Raw genomic sequence first — 21,191 nt, forward strand, 5'->3', positions numbered from 1 at the left:
AATTATCGTCATACATGCAAGCACACCCAAAATGATAATAGTTACGTACAATAACTTTGGAAAGCTGTATCACATGAATATATTAATTGTTTGTCCTCAGAGGAGGCAAGAAGCATTCTGACTTAACTGAAGAACTTAAATTAACTGGGCACTGTTTTTTTTTTTTTTTTTCCTACTATATAGACTTTGTTCAAAATGCCAATTCCCATTTGGTGAGGTAATTTGCAAACACAGGTTTCAACTAATGCTTTCTCAAATGACTAATCTCCTTCTTCCTGAAATTCCCCATTCCCACCCCTTAGGTACCTGGCATCTCGGATTCCTTGGTACTGTCAAGGTTGCCCTGTAATCATTATACGTTCTCAACTTTTTTATTACCAGTTACATTGCAGCTTTTTCAGGTAGGGTAAGTCATCCCTATATTTTCTAGATGCAAAAATGTATTATTTTCTTATATTTTCTTTCTTTTTTTTTTTTTTTGAGACGGAGCCTCAAGCTATCCCCCTGGGTAGAGTGCCATGGCATCACACTTACAGCAACCTCCAACTCCTGGGCTCAAGCGAGTCTCCTGCCTCAGCCTCCCAAGTAGCTGGGACTACAGGCGCCTGCCACAACGCCTGGCCATTTTTTTTGGTTGCAGCCATCATTGTTGTTTGGCGGCCCGGGCTGGGGATTAGAACCCGCCACCTTAGGTGTATGTGGCTGGCGCCTTAGCCACTTGAGCCACAGGCGCCGAGCCTTATATTTTCTTTAATTCCCTTGACCCTGTGGTTTAAGAAAATTTACTTCTAAACTCCATTAACATATCATCAGAAGGGAACAAATTAAACATTTGTATTTAATCTCACACCTTTTCCTGATATACCCTGTGTGTTTTTTTTTTCCAACATACAGTCTGATAGATGCCACTGTAATTATTCCTGTAACACTTTGGAGTTCAACTTTTCCCAACACTCACTGCCGTAATGAATATCAAGGCCTCTTCCTTCTTTATCGCCATTGATAAAACTAACTAGAATCTTTGCATATGGCCTTGTGTTAGATTTTATTTCTTGTAACATTAATATTATTTGCACTTTTAGTTTCTGTATTAGAGGACAAAAATTGCCAGCTCCCTGAACAAATTGCATTTCAGTTTAGCAAGGGGTATTTGAAATTGCATTTCAGTTTAGCCAGGGTATTTGAAAAAGAACATAGTATTGTGGGGTGTAAGCTCCTATCAGTTAGGGTATTTAACTATCTCACCCCTGGAAGTGACATCCCTAAGTAGTTTATTAACAGGAAATGAACGAAAAATGAATAAATAAATGAGAGAATAAATCAGGCTTAGTCAACTTCTTTCTGCCACAAAATAATAACTTTTGATCACTTCTCTCTGTTATTTATACATTCCTTTGGTCAAACCACATTCTGACCTTAAGAATTATTTTTAGTTTGGTGCTGTGGTACTTGAATTGTTTTGCCAACAATTACAATATTATCTGTTCATATCTTATGAATGCAGAAGAGCTGCTACTAATTTCAGTGTTTGCATTATTTCATTTTTATCCTTACTCAGGTATAATACCTATATCTACTCCCCGAACACAAAGGTTAACTCATCACTTTTGGTTTAGATTTTTAACATAACAATGTAACATATATGGTAATTATTTATACATCTATCTTTCTCAACCAACTGTGACTTCCTCAAGGACAGTAACCATGACTTACTCATTTTCCGGCATCTCTGTGCTAACTCTATTAGTCACAAATTTACAATGTTGTTTGGAACGTCCTAGCCATGCAGTAAATATTGGTTAAGTCAACTGTTTAAATGCCCTTTTGCCTCCGCATCAAACATCTGCACAGGCATAGTTTTGTTTGAACTGATCTGACTAGAATATACACTGTTATATAGACAGTAGCTCTAGAATGAAAAGAAAAAAGCGTCTTGTCAATTTGGTGAACACACACACACACACACAAAAAGTTAACATTGTGCATATAAAATTTCTGGTGTCGTTGATGTCATTGTTTTTCCTTTCAAAAGGATGTCCTGGCATTATAAAAATGGAAACAAATAGTGCTGGGCAAATCAGACGGCAATTAGTCTCCTTCCCTGTTCCTTCTTTTATCTCACTAGGTAAATTGATTTTCCTTGCTCAGAAATGGATCTGATATAAAAAATATTACCAGCTTCACAATGAACCCGGAATCTCCTATGTAGTAATAATTAGCATGGCCTTGCTTTATAATTCAATTATCTCCAAAAGAACCATTTTCTCTAATAGATTTCACCTCTATTATCCCTGATAACGTGGACCAGGCAAGGCTCTCAATGGCACCATGTGGGAGTTCATTGCTTTGCCCTTGAGCACACTTGCTTTAAACAGGATGGATGAGGGATCAGAGGATTTGGAGTGAGAATCAATTTAGTAGGAAGAAGTCCTTCCCCACTTCTCTGACAACACTTGCATCATATATGTGTATCCCGATTCTCCCTAATACCTAAAAATTGCTTAGCTAAATATCTATTGCTGTTATTATTGCTGAGGTTATCTCTCTTTTTATAATTTCTTTTCCATCTTTTGCATTTCAAGGGCAGCAATTGGGATAATAATAGTGATAATAATAATTTTTAAGTTTTGAATTCCATAAAGAGTTTAGGATCAGTAAGTGAAGCAGTGATTATTTCTCCCAAGGACAAAATAAGGCGTTAGCTTATATTTCCACTAAAGTCACTTCCCCGTCCAAGATTTTAATATCAAGAATCAGCAAAAGTTCTAGGGCTTTTGGACACAGTCCTGCAAAGCACTGTCATGTACACTCTGCTTTCAAGGGGCCTACAGACAAGTTCTAATGCTTTGACCCCACAACCAGCAGCTTCCTGCCAGGAAAGTCCAAGTAGACCTTTCATTAGAGCTCTGGCTACAAGGGTTCCCATATAGAATGACTTAATTAAGTCTAGTGCTTGGGGAGTTCATTTAGGATGAGCCCTTACAGAAGAACTAAGTTAGTTGCTAATGTCAAGAGTCAAAGAAGCAGACCCATAGATGGAAATTAAAAAAATTCAAATATATAAATTACATATCCTTATGGTATCTTGAACAAAATTATAGTTTTCCATGGGGCTCATAAAATGCTTTCTGAAGTTTTAAATTTATATGTGCATATACATATAAATTTATACATATATATATATATCTGCATGCACACACACAGAGGGTGACAAAAAATGTATACACATTTTAAGAAAGGAAAAAAACTATATTAAAATTGTAATACTCAGGTCACATTTGACTTCCGTAATTTTAAGGTGCTCAAGTGTAACTTGCACTCATCGTTTGTTATCATTACATATTGAATAGTATAGTTTTAACACATTTACACATATACATCTATACACACATATATATGTATATATCCTACAACTAAGTCCTTAACATTGGCAGTAATTTGGGCAGTTCAACTTTTTATGTGAAGTAAAGATTCTAAGAAATAAATATATAAAACTGTTGATTTTTTAAATAGCCTCTCATTATACAGCAATAGATAGAATGGAGTCTAATTAAAGTAGATATTTAATTTTTATTTTTGATTCGGATTAAAATGTTAAATTTGCATAATTCATATGTAGTATATTTACACTGTTTTCTTTTTAATTACCTGTGCAGTTTTGAAAGAACAGTTCATATAATCTCGACCAAACAGCAGAATTAAACAAAACACTCTTTAGCAATTAAATCTATTTCACAAATCTCTTTCCTTTCACTTTCAAATAAACTCTATAGTAGCAGAATAAGCTGATAGTCTTAAAATTACTGAGTTTTGTTTAATTTTTCCAAGAAAATATCTCTGGGCATAGTGTTCTTCAAATGTTTCTGAAGATGGATTTGACTTGCTTCTCACCCACTTGACTTTTTCCAATCTATTTTAATTCCACTGAAATACAAAACTCCTGAATCCTCACAAGAGCAAGCAATGTAATTAAATCAATGGTATTATAATATAAAGGTCATCTGATTCAATGAGATTACGGACTAAGAAAGCTTTTATATAGAAAAAGAATATATGTGTAAAAAATAAGGAAATTACAGCTTTTCTCCTTTACTGTAGGCTTTTGGTGAATATATAATGCTAAAAGTTTTAAAATTTTAAACAGCAATTAAAGAACTTGGAATGAAATATCTGAAGCTATTGAACTATCCTGGGTTTCATGCTTTAAAAAATAATATGTACTTAAGCAAAAATGAGTCCAAATTAAATGCACGTTAAATAATACTATTCAGACCCCAAGTGTGAAATGCAAAGATAAGGGTATCTGGAATGAGCAACGGAAATTAACTAAATGAATGGAAATGAAGTGACCATTTGGACCCATTTTTAAGTTCCCCTTAGCATTTCTTTTTAAATTATATATTTGAGACGTTTTTATTCATAATTTTCGATTACTTTTTAATATAAAAGAAGTTTAAATGCAGAAGGATAAGAATAACAAATTATATCTTCTCTTTAAGAAGTGTATTGTTTTCCACAAGGCAAAAGAACTCAATAATTAATAGCATAGTTCACAAGAAATGGTCCCCTGTTGGTGTAAAGTTCTTTGTGTACTAGGAATATTTTTACTCTGCCCCCCCTTAATAAGAGATGCTTTATAAATTGCCAAAAAGAGAACTATAAGACAGAGATATGTGCAAAATAATCTCAAAATTCAGAATTTACACATGACTTGGGTTCTATCCTGTTAACCTCACCACACAGCGACTCTCATCAGATGCTCTGTGAATCGGGATGAGCATTGCTTGGCGTAACCTCCAACACCAGCTTCTCTCAATGCCCTTGATGGTGGTGGGCTGTAGGCCAAGCCAACTTCTTTCCACACTTAAGAAAATTTCTGTGGTCTTCGCACTATTTTGCAAAAATTAATATTCTTTCCCTTTTTTAATGATGTCTGAATATCTTTCGATGGCATTAAGGGTGATAATAAAATCAACTGTGAGAGAAACAAGAAAACGGAGCTATATGAGCTTAATCTCCATTTAAGTAGCATTTATTACTGAATAAAACCAGTTATTAAAACTAAATATTTGCATCATCTTTAAAGAAAACAAAGTTGAAATTTTTGATGTTTTGAGTCTAATATTTATCAAATATTCACAACATCTTTTACTAAAGATTCTTTTAGGTAAGGATTCTTCTTTTCCCTCTTTAATGGGAAACAAACCTAAAATTGTAATATAATTTAAATATACTACTTAATGTGAAATTTTGTACATGTATTTGATAAAACAGTAACATAACTAGAATTATTTTTCACCTATGGCTCAGCTCTTAGTATGTAAATAACCCCAGGTCACTCTCTCTCCCTCCCTCCCTCCCTCTCTTTCTCTCTCTGTCACTCTCTCTCTCTCTTTAGCAGGGAGGCATGTGTTCTAAAGAGACAGAATTCATCATGTTTCCACATTATTCATTATTTATATATCCTTTCCTTTCTATTTGTTCTGAAATAGTACTACTGAGTCTATGATTGGCTTTAGAATTGTGTCCTAAACAACTTTCTCCTTGAACTTATGCTTTTTTTTTTTTTTTTTTGCAGTTTTTTGCCGGGGCTGGGTTTGAACCCTCAACCTTCAGCATATGGGGCTGGTGCCCTACCCTTTTGAACCACAGGCACTGCCTGAACTTATGCTTTTCGACCCTATCACATTCTGCCCCTCCAGATGCCATTATGGCCTTCACCCCGATTCCTCCCCACCTGTGGAAGACTCCCGTGCAATTCCTGCAAACATCTGGATGGACGAACCTTCAGTGGCCTCTCAGCAGCCCGAGCATCACATTCCAACACATGTACCCTCTGCCCTACATATGCCATGCTCTGGACCTCCTCATTACACAAAATCACTAATTACCGTATCCTGTTCTGATTTTCCAGGTACCACTCTTTTTTCATCATAGTTTATTCTTCACATGGTTGTTAAAGGAATGTTTTAAGATCTTAGCAGTCCTCTGCTCAAAGCTCTTTAATAATGGAGAGGAGGGAGCTGTTTTCAGGGAATAAGAATCACGCCAAGGATGCAATCTAATATCTTTACCAGGGAATATTATCTGGTCCTTGGTTGTGTCTCCAAATCCTCACCCTACATCCTCTAACTGCCATCCAGGTGTGCTGGCTTCCTGGTCTTATCTCATCTCAGTCCCACTAAGGTCTCCTGTGTCTCCAGGCCTTGCACCAGCTGGTGCATCAACCTGACATTTTCTTGTCTTCTTCTGACACTTCCCCTGGTCTCTGCTCAAATATTGCTCCCTCAGAGAAGGGGTTAGCAATCTAGTGCCTCTGTTACTACTTAATCTTTTTATTATCTTCTTATTTGTAATCCTCTGCATTAATAATATGAGATATGCATTTGTGCATGTAGATTTATTGTATGTTGCTTTTACTCTAAGATAAGTCTCTATGGTGGCAAGGGATTTTTTCCTCTGGTTTACTTGTGTACCTTTAAAACTGCAGAAACTTGGCTAAAATGAAAAATAAAAAAAAAAAAAGAAAAGAAAGAAAGGATAAGAAAAGATAAAGATTCTTATTTCCTGAAAACATCTCCTCTCCTCTCAACTTCCTTGTACAGCTATTTCTAAGGGCATTCGTCTGCCACATCTGAAATGTAACACATAAGCTTGCTATATTCATAGTCCCTCCTGTGTGCAGCTAGATTCATGATGTATCTTTTCAATCGCACTGCTGCAAATACCACAGCCTCCCTGTACTGTGTGCAAAGTAAAACCCCATCTTGGATTGACTTTATAATCTGCTTTCTCTATGACTGTACCCACAAAACTTATTGCTACTATAGAAAATAAAATAAATGTCATTATTTTAGATACGTAGGGGAATAGAATTTACAGAACTTGGTGAAAAATAAACTATGGAGAGACAAAAGCAGAAAGTTGACTGGCACACTGATTTACGTGAGTAGACGGCACAATGTTTCTTTGAATTGGAAGGAAAAAGAAGACATCGGGAAGGTGGCGCACAAGTCTGAGCATGACTCTGTGAAATTTCAGTTCGATTTTTGAGGGACTCAAATGGTACTTACGAAGGTGTTCAATTACCTTGATCTCGATATATAAATGTCCAAATGAACAATGTGTGGATGACTATTAAAGACATAAGAATTTAATGGTGGAAGGCTGCAGCAAGAGTGTAGAGAGGGTCCAGGAACTTTGAGGATCTCTGGGGTTCCAATGCACGTATGTAATACAGCTAACAACATAGAGAGAAAAAGAAGAAAATTTTCTCTTCAGACTCTGGTGTAAATGATGGTTTCAAGGAAACAGAGTGAATGGCAACATCACAGTCTCAAGAAAGATGAGATTTGGGAAAAAACCTATTGGGTTCGGTGAAAGAGACCACACGGTAGTCCTCAGAGAGAGTCCTTTCAGGAAATGGTGACAGAGGACACCAAAATGGACTGAGTTAAACATGTAATGGGTGAGAAAACCAAGGCATCCAGTGCTGTGTGGAGGAGAGAGGATAATTTTCAGGATCAAAATCAGAGGTGGGTTATTCAGGTAGCGGTCATGAGACTTCACATAGTGTGATCTGTGTAAAAGGGGAGCTTTGTGCAGAAGTAGAGAGATTTGCAAGTCTGATAGCCTAAAAGGAGGATGCTCCCGTCTACTGATATATATATCATAGTACAGCTATTTCTAAGGCCACTGCAGTGGCTGATATATTTAAATTTTCAAGAATAGAATGAACAATTTCTCCCTCTGTCCCTCTGAGAGTAAGGAGAAAGATGCTTGGGAGTGGAAGGGTGGTCCTAGATTAGAAGAGAATGGAGATGCTTTTACAGTGAGGAGAGATTGGCGGAATGACTGCAGTGCATGGTTGACAGCCCATTTCTGGAATGAGGCCCCAGCCGTCCATCTCCGCTGCCACATCTTGCCAAAACCATAGCAACAGACTAACTGGGGCCCTCTACACTGCTTGCTGACTTGTTCTACTCATTAATAGCCAGAGAAATACGTAGAAAACTCAAATGTAATATTCATGTTACCTATGTTTAAAACTCTTAATTTCCTATTGTTGTTAAGGGAAAGACCAAATATTTTAACACAAATAGGGTGATCATAAAATGTATCTTCCATGCCAGGAGATTTTCAACACTGACTGGAAGTGCTTCTAATAATTGTGCCGGAAAAGCTAATACAGGACGGCACTGCCCAGAGCAAAATGGAATTGATTTTTATCCCAGGTATTGAATCTTACTCGGTTTAACGTTTCCACTTTTCCTCCACATGACATTATCCTAAGCTTCCTTCTATCCTGATAAACATTTCTTCTTGTTTTCTTGTGCTTGCCTACTTGCCTCCCACTATAGGCATCTGCACCTGCTATCTTATCCACATGAAACTTGTCACTCTCCCAACCCCTTGCTGTTGAAAACAAATTATAGGCTCAGGCTTTGAAAACCAGACATCATCATACATAAGGGTTGCACTGTAGAAAAGGTGCAGGTCAGTGGTCACGAGTCAAGGCCTGGACCATCGCATCTAAATATCCTAACCCTCAGAAAGGCAGATTATTGTCAACGGGTCAGTATAACTAAAATTCTCTTCTATATTTTCCTTGTGGCTAGTAGAGATGGTCACACCCCATGGCTATCACGGACCAAAAATGAGGTTCTGCAAAGCTCAGGGGAGTCAGGGGAAAAGGACCTTGTCATTGTAAGCTAGTAGCTCTTTACATGGTTATTTTATAGAAATTCTGAAGGTACACTGAAAGAAGCCATGATATTTGCCCAGTAAAATAGTAACATTTATAAAAAGGCCATGAATGAGACAGTGGAGTAAAAAATATTGAAGATATTTAAAAGGATGAAAATATTTTCCAGAAGTAATAAAACGTTGATCACCTCTTTATAAGTTAAGATTTTTAATTTTTTTTTTTTTTTTTTGCAGTTTTTGGCTAGGGCTGAGGCTGGGTTTGAACACACCACCTATGGTATATGGGGCTGGCACCCTACTCCTTTGAGCCACAGGCACTGCCCAAGATTTTTAATTTTTTTAAATGAATAGTATAAACTTCAATGGATTATAGAGGGTCTGATATTCCCAATCCCTTTACAGCTTGTTCAGATTTTAGCTCAAAGATCAATTCCACCCTCAACAGGTAGCTTCCTCTAACAATTCCTCCACACTTCCTGTCTACTTTCATTGTGTTAGGCAATTTTTTTTCACTGCAATTCAGTTTTTAATTATGTATGTATTAGTGTGACTCTGTCTGTGGAACTTTGTTCCTAAACTAGAGGATAAACTCCATGAGAATTGGGGCCAGGTTCTTGTTACTATTGTGATGTTAATCGCAGAGCTCGGCATATGATGAGACCTCTAATAATGTTATGTTTATTGGAGAATGGAATGAATTAACATGAAATGCGCTGAGCCCCAATTTCACATATTTTTAATGGATGATTTAATGGAATGAATTGGGACTTCAGCTGCCATGTTGTATGCACTATCAAGCCACTCTGTGGAGAGGTCCAAGCAATGAGGAACCAAGATTTCATGCCAACAGCCATTGTGTGATCCTTCTTGAAAGCAGATCTTCCAGCCCCACTCAAGACCTCTGGAGACTGGAGCCATGCCAAGTTAGAGTTTTTAAAAATGGTTTTGTGACTATTCTAAGATCCTGGAGAGAAGACGGTTTCCTTCTTGAGCAGCCAACATCCCAACCACTTCTCTCCTTGGTTCTCATACTCCAAGTCACGGTGCATCCACTGGAATCAGCCCAGGGTCAAGTATCAGAGAACCAAGGACAACCCCTGTGACAAGGGATACTGAATTTAGTCAAGCTGGCTGATGGTAAGCCTGCTTACACCGCCTCACCTGTTCCTTACTGCGAAACCACGTTAAAGATACTTGCCCCCCATTCCCCTTCTCCCACTGCCTCCTGACTGAACCCCGGTGCTTTCTTTGTGCAACACAGGGTGGGTGCTCTGTCCTTCTGTGAGGGTGACAAGACTGCCCAACGCTTTCCAGTTTATATCTCTTGATCTGCATCTGGCCTTACCATAGTGCCCACCTAAGGTAACATGGTAAAAATATAAGCATCTCGAATAAACCTCCTCAGAGACCTTGACCAGAAACATTCTAGTAAGTTTCTTTAATTGCTAGTCTGTAGAAATTATGTGAGAATATAAATGTTTGCCTATTTCAGCTGCCAAGTGCTAGGATCATTTGTGATGTAGCATAGATAACTAATATTCCAGTTAACATTCTTCAAAACTGTTTTAAAAGCTAATTTTCCTCTTTTTTTCTATCAGATGTGTGTGTGTGTGTGTATATATATATATGTATCATATCTCATATATACATACACATATATTTTCCAGACAAATATCTCTGGAAGAAGAATTGAGCTTGTAATTAAAATAAACATAGATAAATTGTGTTTGGAAATGAGTTGTCTATAGATGTATTTCACAGAGTTTTATAGAATCAAAACATTTGCCCTTAATTTGATTCCACCACAGTTCAGTTCTATGAGTGAACTAAGTAGAAAGTGGAGGCCTAAACTTCTGGCTGGAATTGATGAGAAGACAAAAGAGAAAATGCATAATTTTTGGCCTCAAGGATAGAATGGTTTAATCAGCTCTTTCTCAAGCTTTTATTGGTAAACTTGATAAAAATGCAAATTTTTATGCCCTGATCAACAGTCTGGTTCAAGAAAGATCCCTAACGGACACAGATACCTGGTTTTTTAAAATGCTCCTAAAAGATTTTTGGTACAAATAGAACCTAGAAAACTCTTTGAAAATTGCTCTAATTTAAGCCGTACATAGAATATTTATTTTATGAGTTGTTTTAACATCAGAAGAAGCAAACCTGAAATATGTACGGTTGGCTGTGCTTCCAGACAAATAGCGTGATCCACAAAGCTTTGGCGGGGCTGCAGAGGGGAGGAAGGAAGCCGCGTTCGGGCCCAGCAGTCCCCTGTCTCTCACACATTAAACAAATCAGTTTGCTGTGCTGCAGCTCACACTCTTCCCCAGTAAAACAAGGGAACCAACAATAAATATTTCCTTCAAATAATATTTCCTTCAAATATTCCTAATAAATATTTCTTTCAAATTTATTTTCCAACAATAAATGTTTCCTTCAAATATTAACAGTTTTTAAATTAGACAATTTTGGAAAGCAAGTCAGTAGACACCGGTGTACTATTTTTGTCATGCTATTCTAACCATATTTTCTATCCTAAAATGCCTCTTCCTCAGTATAGGAAATTTCAGTATACTAAATTGAGTTAGACATACACGTGTGTCATTAAGAAAATTCTGAGATACACAAAAATCAGCAACATAAAGTCTTCCTGGACAATAACAAATGAAGCCCCCCCAACAACACTGATAATCTGACCAGGGGAAACTTACACAGGCAAATCAAAAAGGATGCTGTCAACTGTGTTTCTTGGAAGTGAAATAACGGACTATAACATAGTCCAGGCATCCTCAGACTACGGCCCACGGGCCATATCCGGCCTGCCTAGGACATTTATCCAGCCCACCAGGTGTTTTTGCCACTGCTGTCTGTCCAGCTTATCAACCAACTCATCCTGGGGCCTGCAGTCCGGCCCTCCAATGGTCTGAGGGACAGTGAACTGGCCCTTTGTTTAAAAAGTTTGAGGACCCCTGACATACTCTGTCTCAAAACTTTCATAGTGACCCATGTATCCATCACGTGATTAATAAAACAAACAATGCAAAATTACTTGTCAACTACAAAGAGTTCTCCTTGAGCAATCCCCAAGCTTAGTGCTGAGAAATGTACTTGCCGCTTCTCATCCGAACGTCTCAACTGCCTTACACAGGAGTATTTGGCCTTATTTTACAGGAGAGGACACTGATATTCAGAAAAGTTAAGTAACTTGCATAATAACGCATAGTAATTTATGATACAGTGTCCGGGCTTGAATTCAAACTCAGGACCATCTCACTCTGAAATCCATCATGTAACCATAAGAGCTGACCCAGGTAGTTGGGAGTAATACCATTACAGGGAAAGAGTAATTCTTTATTCTTTTACTTTAGTATTTCCTAAACTTCTCAGGTGATAAAAACCACTTGCCGTACTTGCTAAGAACATCAAATTCTAGATTTGATCTCAAACCAAGTAGTCTACATTTCCTACTCAGAGAATCATGAAGAGCCTTAGGGGATTCTTATCATTAGGACTTTTGGAAAGCAAAATTTGGTCCATATCTTTTCTACTTATTATATATAAAATGGTTACCAAGAAATGATTTTTGTCTTTATTTTGGGTGTGAATGAATCCCATGATAAAAAGCTCCGGGCCAAGATGAGGAATGTGACAACATCATACCCTGTTCTTTTGTAATGAGTCTTCTCCGTGGTTTGCTTTGTGACCAGCTGCATTAAAAATGGCTCGGTCTTACCCCCAAGAGCTGATAGATAAATAGCTGAACTACTACATCCATTGTTTTTGAATTTTCTCATTGTCTATAAGAAGTCTCTGGCGAGCTGTGCTGGGAACTCTGGAGGTATGTCAGCAAGAGAGGTTCCAGGATTCCTTTCTGCAGTCGTCCGTCAGCTTGCCTTGTGCTTGGCTGGACTCCAGGTCATGTAACAGAAGGGGTGCGGCTCTGAAGAAAATGCAAACACCGTAGAGATGTCTCACAACATTAAGATTTCTATCTATTGTCCAAGCTCCTGAGTCACTACTAATCTTTCATCCTCATCAATTTAAATAAGTGTACTTTAGAAAATAATGGAACCAAGATATAGATGAGCCTTCAAAGCTATTTAAATCCGACGAAGTAATGATTAAAATACCAGAAAAAATGGAGTAATAATTCATGTCTTTTATGCCTTTTCTATCCACAAGATTATAGGATCTATTTGGCAAAGGTTTTTTTCCCTTGAGGGTTCTCTGTGTCTAGCACAGTGCATTACTGAGCACTCAGTGAATATTTATTGAATTAATTAAGGAAATATAATTCAATATATTTCTGCAGATAAAAATATGATTATTTGATTACATCATCAGTCTGTGACTGTTCCAGACTGAGAGGAATTGTAGTAGTAGATAACTTAAAAGAAAAACAATACTTTACTCATTTTAATGTGATAGGATTAAAATGGCAAGTTGAATTCCCAGGGTGTTGAGCTAACATAGGCAGGATCAGGAAATTTATTGTTGTGCATTCAGCTTCTCAATTAAAATCAAAACCATGAAGTTTCTGATGTCATTCTATCTCATATGCATATTTTATTTGGCCTTTATGGAGTTTTCAAAAATTTTAAGCTATTTGTAAACGTCAGATAGTTTCCCAGGGAAGTCTGGATTTGTGGCTTTTCCTTACAAAATCAGACTAATCAGGGTGCATGGGGCCCTCATTTCACATGACAAGGATCCACTGGCTGACTTCACCCAGTTGGTGGGACAATGTGGCTCTGTGGTTAGCACTTATGTTGTTTGGAGACTTACATGGGACATGCTCAGAATAGGCTTTGCACACAAGACGTGCTCCAGTGTCGGCTCTTATCATTAGGATGAGTCACCAACATCATCAAGACAGTATGGTAATTACCTACCAAATACTGTAGGCCTCTAACTGACGAGCCCCAGGATAAAGGTGACGGCATCTTTCTCTGCTTCCCTCTTTTCTCTACGGCAACATAACACAGTATAATTGTCCAAAACAGAGGAAGTGCTCTACAGCTGTGTTATTCAATACCATAACCACTAACCACAGTGATCGCTGAACATTGGAAATGTGAATGGCACAACTAAGGAGGTAAGGTGTTAATTGTATTTAATTTTAATTTCATCAGCTATACATGGCCATTGCCTATACTGTCTTGGAATGAATAAGTGTAGCTTCACTCCAGTACACTTTTTTTCTTCCCATCTCTCTCTATCGTACTCTGCTTTGTGGAACTGAACCTAATTTATGTTGTATTATAAGTAACTGGAAATATTTTTATTATTTCTTAAATTGACTCATAAAATGATACATATTTATTAATGTGCAATATTAAGTTTTGAAATAGATGTATCGTGGATGAACTAAATCCAGCTAATTAACATATGCATTCTCCTGCATCATTACTTTTTGTGGTGAAATCAGTACATCAAAGAGAAATCCACACTTCCCTTTTTGTTACAGCATTATACGCAATAGCCAAACCTAGAATCAACCTACAGGGATAAATAGAAAAGGAAAATGTTAGGTATATATAACAATAGAACACTAGTGGATCATAAGAAGAAAGGAAATTATGCCCTTTGTGACCATGTGGATGAATCTAGACAACATACTTCTGGGTGAAATAAGCTGAGCACAGAAAGACAAATACAGCACCACCTAATGTGCAGACATATATTTTAAAAATTTGATTTCCTAGAACTAGAGAGTAGCATGATGGTTACCAAGGATTGGGATGGTTGGATGGGGCAGGTGGTTGGAGAGATGTTGTCCGCCCACGGTATTTTATTTATTTATTTTTAAAAATTCAGATTAATATGAGGGTACTATACATTAGGTTATATTGTTTGCACTTGTCAAGTAAAGTCCAAGTTGTAGTTGAGCCCTTTGCCCACACTCAAGGGGTGTGCCATATACCCTTATGTTGTGCCCATTAGGTGAGAGCTTACCCGTCACCTCCTGCCTCCCTCCCACTTGAATTTACTTGTGTTTTTCTCCTACGGAGCCATGTAGCTAGGCAACTACTAGCTTCACATTAGTATTAAGTCATTGGATACATGCTTTTACATTCTTGTTATACTTTACTAAGGAGAATGTTCTTCAACTTCATCCAGGTAAATACATAAGATGTAAAGTCTCCACATTTTTAGGCAAAATAGTATCCCATGGAATACATATGCCACAGTTTATGAATCCATTCATGGGTCTACATACAGCACAGTTTATTTATCCATTCACGGGTTGATGGGCACTTGTGTTGGTTCTACCTCTTGGCAATTGTGAACTGAATGATAAATATTCTAGTGCAAATGTCCTTATGGTAATTTTTTTTTTCACTTCTAGGTAGATACCTTGTAATGGGATTACAGAATCAAGTGGAAGGTCTACTTTATGCTTTGAAGATTCTCCATACTTCCTTCCACAGAGGACGTATTAGTTTTCAATACCATCAACGATGTGAAAGTATCCTCTTCTCTCCAAATCCACACCAGCATCTGCAGCTTTGGGACTTTGTGATGTGAGCTATTCTTACTGGGATTAGTAAGATTTGGTGGCATTTCAAGGTAGTTGTGATTTGCATTTCTCGGATGTTTAGAGACGATGATCATTTCTTCATGTTGTCTGTCTTCTTCAGAGAAGGTGCAGATTAAGTTTCTTTCCCAGGAATAGATGGGATTGTTTGCTCTTTCTTTGTTGATTAGTTTGAGTTCTCTGTAGATCTAGTCAGAGTCACAGCGTGTACATATCTTATGCCATTCTGAAGAGGGTCTATTAGCTTTAATCGTTGTGGTCTTAGCTGCACAGAAGCTTTTTAACTTGACCATGCTCCATTTCTCTATGTTGGTGTTCCTTCAGTTGCCAAGGGGTCTTCTTTATAAAAACTCTTCTGAGGCTGTTATCATCCAGAGTTTTTCCCACACTTTCTCCTAGAGTTTTTAATCATTTCATTAAATTTAAGTATTTTATCCTGAATGAGTTAATTTTTGCTAAGTCGTGAGAGATGTGGGTCCAGTTTCAGTCTTCTGCACATGGTTAACCAGTTCTCCCAACACCATTTATTAAATAGGGATTCTTTTTCAATGTATATGCATTTGCAAAAACAAAAGCAAGATTTTAAAAGGTACTTTCTCTAAGAGAAAATTTCACGGGATCATAAATGGCATTTAAAAATACAGATTTTTTTTTTGTATTTCCCTCCGCACCCTATCTTCAAGTGGGCCTTAGATCTCGTATTTTTTATTTTTAATAGGCAAATTCTGCTTAATTTTTTTTTTTTTTTTTTTTTGCAGTTTTTGACTGAGGCATTTTCAAACCTACCCTTCCACCCTACCTTCCACTACCCTAACCCACCTCAACTACTCACCACCAGATACACTATTTGTTTTTTGTTTGTTTGTTTGTTTTTTTGAGACAGAGTCTCACTATGTCACCCTCAGTAGAGTGCCATGGTGTCACAGATCAGAACAACCTCCAACTCTTGGGCTTAAGCGATTCTCTTGCCTTAACCTCCCAATTAACTGGGACTACAGTCACCCGCCACAATGCCTGGCTATTTTTTGTTGCAGTTGTCATTGTTGTTTAACTGGCCCAGGCTGGGTTCAAACCCAACAGTTGTGGCTGGTGCCGTAAACACTGTGCTATGGGCACCAAACCCAGATACACTGTTTCCTATGTGCCTTTCAGAGGAAGCACAGTCCTATGGTAAGTACCATTTTATAATATATAATTTTAAAGTATAAGTCATCTCTGTTCTCCTAAGATATCCAATACACAAACTGGCAACTATCAGCTCCTGTAGTGATAGTCAGACGATGTCATCCTAAAGTACTTTCCTTCACCCCTAACCCTGCTGGGCCTTCATCTTTTCTGAAAATTTGAGAGTTGGACTTCCCAAAGGAAAATGTATTTTTGCCTGATGTCAGAATCAAGCCAATGCAAACTTGCACTGAGGGAAACCCATATTGAGTTGTATCTACAAGAAGGAGCAGGTAAAGTTGATCTTAGAGAAAAAGAAAAAGGATTGGGCGGCACCTGTGACTCAAAGGAGTGGGATGCCAGGCCCATATACTGGAGGTGGTGGGTTCAAACTTGGCCCCAGCCAAAAACTGCAAAAAAAAAAAAAAAAAAAAAAAAAAAAATGCTCCTAAGCAAAGGGAGAAGCCTCTCCACCTTGGCTGGATGGGGAAAGGAACCTGACCTCAGAGTGGCTTTTCTAGAGGAAAAAGGAACATAGTGTGGAATGGATCTCTCTGAGGTGGAGGCCCATCCTGGCTGATGGAGAGTTACTGGCTTGTACAAAGAGAGCCTGCAGCATGTGCTCCCTGCTAAACTCGCTCTGTTCAGGGAGCAACAGCCTGCTCTGTTAACTGTCAGGTGATCAATTTGCCCCCAAATGAAAGTGCAATGGAAGTTTCATTGTTTCTAGGTTGTGTTCATTTTTTTCTCTTTTTTGTCTCATAAATTGGTTACCTTTATTGCTTAACTCTGTCTACCACCTCACTTTCTCCTATGTGAACAAAAAATTTACATATAAAATAATCAAACTAACAACAAAATAGGTTCCCTAAATTATTATTCTACAACCCTAGCTAGACACTGCCAGCCTGAGGATGGTTCTGTTACATAGACACGCAGGTGTGGGGGGTAGGAGAAAAGAACAAGAATTATCTTAGAGCAATGCTAGGTGCTTGAGGACATTTTAAGGTACAGATTACCAGGTCACATATTGAGATTCTTAATCTATATGACCGGGATAAATTTGAGAAAATTAACAACACCATGGACATTTTGATGTTAGTAGACTAATAATTTTAGTATGAAAAACACTGTCCTAGAGGAAAGAAATCAGATAATAAAGTTGGATGATGTATATGTAGGGGCCTGGGAGTTAGGGGGTGTGCTGTCATTTAAAATCAGAAGGGCATTTTTGATAACCATCAAAGTCACATCATTCCAACTATCACATGACAGAAATTGGCTTACTGTAAGTTATGCCTGCATGTTTTTGTAAGAAGTGAGGCAGGTGGGTTTACGAGTGTCCTAGTCAAGTTGAGAAAACTAGACCCAGCGCCAGATAAACAGAAAGCTACCTGCAAATAATTTAAGTTAGAGCTGGTGTCTGTCCCACTGCCCTATTAAAATGCCACAGACAGAGTAACTTATATAGAGTAGAAATTTATTTCTTACAACTCTGGAGGCAGGAAAGTGCAAGTTCAAGGTGCTAACAGAGTCTCTGTCGAGTGCAGGCTCACTCTTCCAGCTGGTTCCCACACAGTGAACCTTGTTGCATCTCACACAATGAAAGGAGCAAAAAAGGTATGAATACTGTGTTCTCACACGAGCAAGAGATGAAGGGAAAGTGCTGTGGTCTGAATATGTTCCCCAAAATTCATGTTTCAGAAACTTAATTCTCAATGCAGTAGTATTGGGAGGTAGGGATTAACGGGGGAAATATTCAGGACGTGAGAAATGGATTGATGCTGGTATGAAAAGGGCTTGAGGAAGTGGGTCTTCCATCTCTCTTGTTCTTCTGCTATCTGAGTATACTGCGTTCCACCCCTCTGGGGGATGCCTTGTTCACACATCATCTCTGAAACATCGAGACCAGGCCCTAGCCTGCCAGCACCCTGATCTTGAATTTCTCAGCCTCCAGTACTGTGAGGAAATACATTTCTATTGTTTATAAATTAACCAGGTCAGTTATTTGCTGTTATAGCAGCACAAAACAGACTAAGACAGAGGAGCAAACAGGATCTCGGGCACTTTCTTCAACCTCTCTTTTGTAAGGGCACCAATCCCATTCAGGAGGGCAGAGAACCCCTGCGGGTTACCATGATTGAGTAATCAGTTCTCAAAGGACCCACTGCCTAATGTTATCATGTCATATTATGTTCTGACACATGAAATTTGGAAGGACACATACTTTCAAAACCATAACATCTGACTCTGGAATAAACTGCAAAGAAGTGGTAGGGACGTCCAGGTGATGCACAGGACTTGATTCGAACCATCAACAATTCACATAAAATCTATTGTAATAGTCAGTGGGCTAGGCCAGATTTTCTCAAGCTCAGTACTATGGTGCTCTGGGGTGAATAATTCTTGTTTTGTAGAGGAAGAGAGGTTTTCCTGTGCCTTGCAGGATTTTTAACAGCATCCTTGGTCTCTAGCCACGAGATTCCAGCAATCTCTCTCCCCAGCCCTAGATCAATTGTGATAATCCAAATTTCTCCAGACATTGCCAAATGTCTGCTGAGAGGAAAACTTTATACTGGTGTAAGTAGAGCAGGGACAGAGGGAAGGGAAGGAGGAAGAACCCCGGAGAAACCATCCGGTGATCCCTTTGCAAGTTGCACTTTGTTTAAAATTTTCTTTCATAGCAAAAACAAAACTGTACGTAAGCAGATATAGTAGCAATAAAGCTTCCCATTTATGAATTCAAGGCTTTAGTAGACTTATGGGGAAACTCCTTTCCTCAGAATTTGGCTTTGGTATTTTCAAGTTTTTATAAACCTAGTTACCGTCACACTGACAGTTGTACAGCTGGATAAACAAACCCAAGGAACACTCTCACCCACATCTTCATTAGCAACTCTGCAGGCAAAATCCCTGTCATTTGAGATGTTATGTATTCAAAACAATTGCAAAAAGAGTACTTCCAGATTCTGCTGCTTGCTTTAACTCTGTGGTTTTGTCTTTATTATTGCTGTGGCCTATTTCTGCTGGCCAATTGTATAATAAAATTTGCAGCTTATGTTTGGAGTCTGTTTCTAAATTCACAGCTGCTATATCCCTTAACTCGTGGACAGATACTAGTTCTAATATTGCTAGAGGATCAATGTAGCATACATCTGCCTCCAGTAAGGGGTTCAAGAAATCTGCATCTGAGCTATCACAGCCAAAGCCATGTCAAAGAAGGGCTGTGTTATGAGAATAACAAAGCCCTTCCCAGACTCCAGTGCCTGTACAGTGTGAAGGGATGTATGTGGTCAGTTCTTGGATATCTTTGCCCCACTTATTAAAAGTCTACAGAATACCTGATCACAGATAAATAACATTTTAAGCTAGAGACTACTGATTGCATCTTATTGTTCTGCAAGGCGAAATAGCACACATTTACCTTAAGTTCCAAGGCTCAGAACTTGAATTTGCCCATCTTAAAACATAAGACTTGTGCAGAATTCCTCCTTACAATATTGTATGACTTTCCAGTCTCAGGTTTTATTTGAATTAAGTCACCTCAAGACATAGTTTCAATTATAAGTTATGTAACAAGCTTCAAAGAAGGTGGAGAAAAAGCATGTTTAACTTTGTTCAGAATTTGAGGACCTATATTAGAACTTTATAACTTTTTCTCTTCTGTCATAATGGGGGTGATGATTCATGTTAATAATTCAACATATGTTCAATAAGAAATGCCAGGCTCTGGGAGAGATAATGAATTTTTTTTTTTTTTACAGTAACAAATATAATGAAATGGAAGAAGAAAGGAAGGAAAAGACGGGAAGGTGGGATTAGGGAGGGAGAAAGAGAGAGGCATCTGCTCTGGAGAATCTATACTAGAAACCATTGTTTCTGTTACAAGTTGGGTGGTTGGAGCAGGTTGAAAGATTGCATATAAGGAAAATAGATATTCATAAGGGCTTTGATATCACTGAGTAAAATTTCATGTAGATTTAAGATCCTTTTATATAGAGGGAAATCCCCAGAGCAATAGACCAAACTGTTCTCCACTTGCATTAAAATAAGATACTGCTTCAGGATTCTGAATTTAGCAGCTGTGGTATATGTGTCTCTTGCCACACTCATAAAGGTTTTTAATGTACAATAACATAGCAGATAGCTCATCCCTTCTATGGCTGGATGCATTATTTATAATTAGCTAACTTCGTACCATCTTCATGGGTAGAAGGAACAATAATTGGAACTATCCATTTTTAGTTCACAGGAAACAAGACTATCTTCATTTTTAATAGTGCCATTTACCTACCACCCTTTCTGCCGATGATTTGAATTGTTCGGTTGTAGCTCCTGTTTTATTTTAATGCACTCACATTTCTCCACTGTGAAAAGATGCCTGTTCACAATGAATTAGCCCCAAAGCTCCTCTGAGAGTGCCGAGGGGAGCTGCTTCCCCAGAGCTTTGGTGTAGACCCATGAGGCAGAAAGGAAAAGACACATCTGTACCTGAATTCATTCATCTGTAAAGTGAAAATGATCACACTGATGTTAAAATAATTATAGGCTGCAAGTTAAAATACTGGCCTGGCTGATGTTGGTGTTCATGCACAAATACTTAAATCACCTCGCCCTCCCAGCATGGGACGTGGTATCCAAGGAATGAAATAGCCTCACCCACACATTTGGTTCTCAGAAATGGTCTCCATATTCCCTGTATTTACTAAACACTAATTCCTCGGGTGCTTTCTGCAGAAACTACAGAAAGACCTGTAGTTGGGCCTCTCTCTCCATCTCCACTCTC

Source organism: Otolemur garnettii, unplaced genomic scaffold (genome assembly GCF_000181295.1).
Source record: "Otolemur garnettii isolate 467f Iridium unplaced genomic scaffold, OtoGar3 scaffold00027, whole genome shotgun sequence".
In the NCBI taxonomy this organism is placed as follows: domain Eukaryota; kingdom Metazoa; phylum Chordata; class Mammalia; order Primates; family Galagidae; genus Otolemur; species Otolemur garnettii.